Here is a 6,334-nt window from a genome sequence, read left to right as displayed (position 1 = left end):
ATGTGATCTTGTAGAATGACACTCGTATTCGGATCGGAATGTACTGGGGTCGAGTCCCGCTCAGAGCCTCGCATAGTTGAGTCCCTTGAATAGGCTCTTTACACATATTCTCTCACTGTGCTAGGATGTAAAATGAGTACCTAGTCGACAACAGTTTCTGACTGAAAATAAAAATGTAATATTGCCTAATGGGCGTCATTCCTTGTCCAAATGTTAAGTGTTAATTTGGGCTCGGGCCGCTGTAACTTGCTTTGAGCACATTTCATGGACATTGACCTATATAAATGCTCAAAAGATTAAAATACTTTCTTCAGATCAATTTGAATATAGAATCAATATTCCGCTTTAGATTCATTCCGGTATAAAATCAGATCAGAGATATTAGTCACAATTTATACTATTCAAAGCCACATGTAAACAACAACTATCTCAAGTCGACGCACCGTGTGTAAGTTCCAACCGAAATATAAAACAAACCACTACGGCGAGTAAACGAACCATGCCTAAGTTCAAACCCACAGATAAATAACAAACGTTGTAAGTCAAAGAAACATCTCTAAGTTCCAACCCAAATGTAAGCAACAAACATGGCAAGTCAACGAACCAAGTCTAAGTTATAACTCAAATGTAAACAACAACGATGACAAGCTATCGCACCATTTTTTTTTCTAACTCACTTGCAAACGACAACCATGGCAAGCTTACGCACCAAGTTTTTGTGCTAAACCACAGGAAAAGATCAACCATGGCAGTCAACAAACAAAGTCAAATATGTTCTGGTTATTCTGCCTTCTATTTCATTCATATGACCATTCAATTTTGTTTAAACTATTTTAAATTTCAAATGTTTTATTTATGTCGTACTTCACATGGGTTTAACCTAAATTCAGATCCATACTAGCTCAATATTGAATTTATTACTTATCCACTCAATTTGCTATTATAAGTAGGAGAACATTCTTGATAATCTGTTGGTTATTTTCAAAATTATACAGGTACACACTGCATTTTTTTGGAAAGGGGGGGGGGGGGGGCATAAATCTATGGTGATAACTGTAGAGCAGATGTTACGTATTACACGTTTTTATTATATTTGTGTCGTCTATAATTCATAATTCCCAGTATTCAAAAATAGATGATCGTTCAATACGTGCCTGACTGTACCGAGTCTCTAACCCAGTACCTTCCGATCCAAAAATGATTGTGATACCACAAGACCACATTCTTCTTCTTCTTCTTCTTCTTCTTCTCTTCTTCTTCTTCTCTTCTTCTTCTTCTTCTTCTTCTTCTTCTTCTTCTTCTTCTTCTTCTTCTTCTTCTTCTTCTTCTTCTTCTTCTTCTTCTTCTTCTTCTTCTTCTTCTTCTTCTTCTTCTTCTTCTTCTTCTTCTTCTTCTTCTTCTTCTTCTTCTTCTTCTTCTTCTTCTTCTTCTTCTTCTTCTCTTCTTCTTCTTCTCTTCTTCTTCTTCTTCTTCTTCTTCTTCACCTTATTATTATTATTATTATTATTATTATTATTATTATTATTATTATTATTATTATTATTATTATTATTATTATTATTATTATTATTATTATTATTATTATTGTCATTATTATTATTATTATTATTAGCAATATTATTACTATTATTATTATTATTATTATTATTATTATTATTATTATTATTATTATTATTATTATTATTATTATTATTATTTTTATTATTATTATTATTATTATTATTATTATTATTATTATTATTATTATTATTATTATTATTATTATTATTATTATTATCATCATTATCATTATTATTGTAATTATTGTTATTACCATCATCATTATCATCATCATCATCATTATCATCTTCATTAATTTTATTAGAACCAGCCCATGTGTTAGTTACACGTAACGATACAAAGCATCTCAGATTATGTACAATTTCTGATTTAAGGAAAATACGAGATACCGACAATATGGCTCAAACCCTGTTTCTTCTAGCGAGACATTTTCCAGTATATCAATCTACTCACAACCCCTGTTATATAAATAATTCGAAGTAGGTGTTGCGTGATCACAGGGAGGGGCTTTTGATTAAAAACAAGGCCTAGTAGAGAACGATTGTTATGATCCAGGAATATGAAAGCTGCTGTTAATTAATTAATGCTTGAGTTGTTTCCACTTAACTGTTTGCATCAATGTTTGCATGTACAATGTATGAAATCGAACGCAATAATGGACCTAATTTATCATTGTTGTAATGACCAATACGTTGCATGAACAATAGCTGAAAAATTAATTGATTTGTCTCCGAGCTAGCTCTCTTAAACTACAGATGGGGAATAAAGTAAAGTCGATATTTCTATATAAAATCGATATCGTTCTTGAGCTAAACATATATAATTAGCTCACACCTGGTTTGACTACACGCATTCGACGAACTACACAAGACAAGCAGAAAAGTTCGTCAAATCCGTGTTTCGACGAATACATGAACACGGTTGGAAGACAAGAGACATACACTGTGAGGTCCAAGTATTGTTGCGATGCTCTTAGTTAAATATTCTTCATTAACCAATTGACGGCTATTCTATTCTTTTTCAAAGTTGTTGTATTTCACTTTTGTTCACTACTATTGGCGGTTATAACTATCTTTTTCCTGTAACATCGATAGAAAACCGTCAGACCGGTAGCCAACATTCAACATGTAGATGTTCATTTTTAGTTAATGAGGACAATGAGTTGTTCTTATTGTTCTAAATCTCTATATTTCCTTGTATCGTAATTTGTCACCGATCGGATCAATACAGACAGCTGCGGGGATTTTAGATGCTAAATATTGAATATATAATTTTGAAAATAAAACTTTGGTTATGTAATTTTAAAAGTCTTACTAGGGAGAACAATCATACATTCTTATAGCAGTAGTATGACACACTCCTTTGGATCGGAATGTCCTAGGATCGAGTCCCGCTCTGAGCGGCGATAAGATGAGTCTCTTGAAAAGGCTCTTCACTCATATTCACTCACCGTACTCAGATGTAAAATGATTACCTGGTCGACAACAGAGGGTGTCTGGCTGACAAAAATGTATTATCACTTAATAGGTGTCATTTCTCGTGTTGCTGTTGGCTAAGGGCCATTTTAAATTGTTTTGATCACATTTCGTTGACATTGCCCTATATAAATGTTTAAAAAATTATTTTTTCCGATCAATTTTAGGGGCGGTTTTGGTCCTTTCTTTAAAACATCATTTACCTATATTAGGAGGTTTTAATCCTTCTGTATCATCATAAAAGGTTAAAAAATAAAGTTTTCGGTGAAAACTATAAATTATCTGTGTTGAGACCTCTTTTACGACATAATTTGGGGGTCTGGCATAAAATATATAGCTAACGTTCCACATAAACTAATGAAGGAATGATCTCCATATTCTTCCATCTTATCAACATTGTAGCATAGTGTGTCTTTAGGGAAATGTTACGGCTTTAGCGAATGGATTTTAATTTGAAATATAATTTAAAATATAATACCTTATCAAAAAAATATCTCTATGGCGACATAATACATTATCTCTGTGACAACGGTGGAAATTTCCAGAAAATTTCATTGAATAGATTCTGAGAAATATTTGACAAAGTATTTCATGACCTCTTTTTACCTGTAGCCCTTTTCGACTGTGATTTTCGTGCCTTTATAGTTTATTTAAAGTAAGAAGTTGGACTTCAATAATATTATTTTTGATATGATAAAGTATTGTTTTCCACAAAAATCTCAAAATCAAGTTTTTGAAAGATTTTCCTAATAATTTGATCCACACCGCCCCTAAATAATCGACTCACCAATCAGCTTTAGTTCCACTCCGGCATAATACCAGATCAAAGATATTGGTCACAATTTTACAGTTCCAACCTACATGTAAACAACCACGGCGAGTCCTTGCTCCAAGCGTAAGTTAGAACCCAAATGAAAACAAAAACTCCGCCATTGCCGGTCCCAAGCCCGGATGAGAAAGGAGGAGGGTTAGGCGTAGGGCCAGCAACTCCACCCTAGAAAACACAAGCGCTACAGAAACGTAGACGAAAGAAAACCCAGTTACTGCTGTTCTGGGAGAGGAAGGGTCTTTGCGACACATGACGCTTTGCAGTGAAAGCCGAGAGGAAGCTACAAGGCCGACTTTCCTTCTTTCGACCAGAACCATCAACGCCGGAACATGGAATGTGAGGACCATGTATGAGACGGGAAAAACCAACCAAGTAGCAGCAGAAATGAAAAGCTATAACCTCACACTGCTTGGAATCAGTGAGACCCGTTTGACCCAGTCAGGGCAGAAGAAACTGATCACAGGAGAGCTCTTACTGTATTCCGGGCACGAAGAAGAGAACGCTCCACACACACAGAAGGTGTGGCACTCATGCTGTCAAAATCTGCACAGCAGGCCCTGATAGGATGGGAAACACACGGACCGCGAATTATCGGAGCTTCCTTCAGAACAAAAGTGAAGAAGATCACAATGAATATAATACCATGTTATGCACCAACAAATGAACATGACGAAGAGGTAAAAGACAGGTTTTACAACACATTGCAGAATGTCCTGGCCAAGTATTCAGAGAAAGATGTGAACATTCTCATGGGTGACATAAACGCAAAGATAGGGACAGATAATACAGGGTTCGAGGAAGTGATGAGAAAACATGGACTGGGAGTAATGAACGAGAATGGGGAGAAATTTGCAGACTTCTGTGCTATGAATAACCGGATCATTGGAGGTAGCACTTTCCCCCCACAGAAGAATACATAAGGCCACATGGGTATCACCCGACCTTTTTACCTAAAACCAAATTGACCACATCTGCATAGCTAAGAAATTCAGAAGGTCCCTGATGGATGTACGGGTGAAAAGAGGAGCAGACGTTGCATCGGACCACCACCTGGTTTTAGCAAAGCTGAAATTAAAACTGAAGAGAAATTGGATGGAAGCAACGAAAAGAGAGAAGTACAATGTCAATTTGTTGAAAGATCCAGATACCCGAGGAAAATTCAGCCTGACTCTCACCAATATGTATAAAGTATTAAAAGGAAACACCATCCTGGGAAAGGAACAGCAACTAAATAGATGGGCTCTTCACTTTGAAGAGCTTCTGAACAGACCAGCTCCGTCGAACGCCCCAAATATCAACCCAGTTGATACAGACCTTGACATCAACTGTAGACACCCGACAAAAGAGGAGATCAGGAACGCCATCAAACTATTGAAGAATGGCTAGGCAGCTGAGCCAGACAACATTCCCGCAGAAGCTTTAAAGACGGACTTAAAAACGACCACAGAAATGCTTTATCCTCTCTTAAAGAAGATATGGGAGGAGGAAGAAGTACTAACAGAGTGGAAGGAAGGGTACCTCGTCAAACTGCCTAAGAAAGAAGACCTCAGCAATTGCAACAACTACCGAGGAATAACGCTTCTGTCAGTGCCAGGAAAAGTCTTTAATAGAATAATCTTGGAGAGAATTAAAAGTGCTGTTGACCCCCTCCTTCGCGACCAACAGACTGGCTTCCGCAGGAATAGATCATGTGTCGACCAAATTGCAACCCTACGCATCATAGTTGAGCAATCCTTGGAGTGGAATTCCCCGTTGTACATCAACTTCGTTGATTACGAAAAAGCGTTTGACAGCGTGGACCGGGAAACCTTATGGAAAATACTCCGCCACTATGGGGTTCCAACAAAAATAGTTAGCCTGGTCCAAAGTTCTTACGAGGGAGTGACCTGTCGAGTAATCCATGGAGGACAACTGACAGATAACTTCAAGGTGAAGATTGGAGTCTGACAGGGATGTCTTCTGTCACCCCTTCTCTTCCTTTTGGCGATTGACTGGACAATGAGGTCAGCAGGTAGGAGAAATGGGATTCAGTGGACATTGTTCGACCAGCTCGACAACAGAGATAACAGCAAAGTCATCACAAATCGGACTCAGGGCCCATGAGGGTAAAACAAAGGTCCTCAAAATAAACACCAATAGTAAAGAACCAATCAAACTGCGCGAGAGCGAACTGAATGAGGTTGACCACTTCACGTATTTAGGCAGCATATTAGATAAACAGGGTGGCACAGGTGCAGACGTAAAGGCAAGAATTGGCAAGGTTAGGGTAGCATACTTGGAGCTTAAAAACATCTGGAGCTCCAAGGTGGTGTCAACCCGAACCAAAATAAGACTCTTCAATTCAAATGTCAAGTCAGTCCTTTTGTATGGAGCGGAGACCTGGAGGACCACGAAGACCACCACTGAAGGAGGAAAAAGAAGAAGAAGAAGAAGAAGAAGAAGAAGAAGAAGAAGAAGAAGAGTAGTAGTA

At 37.3% G+C, this 6,334-nt stretch overlaps 1 pseudogene; it reads left to right on the top strand.

Moving 5' to 3' along the window:
• Positions 1-4,113: 4,113 nt before the first annotated feature.
• On the top strand, positions 4,114-6,274 carry LOC144960361 (uncharacterized; annotated as a pseudogene).
• Positions 6,275-6,334: the final 60 nt, after the last annotated feature.

This window comes from Berghia stephanieae, chromosome 15 (assembly GCF_034508935.2).
Source record: "Berghia stephanieae isolate SIO BIC M18660-M18661 chromosome 15, UCSD_Bste_1.3, whole genome shotgun sequence".
Taxonomy (NCBI): Eukaryota; Metazoa; Mollusca; class Gastropoda; order Nudibranchia; family Aeolidiidae; genus Berghia; species Berghia stephanieae.
Note: the sequence above shows the minus strand (reverse complement) of the source record. Positions and strands in the feature narration are given on the sequence as shown.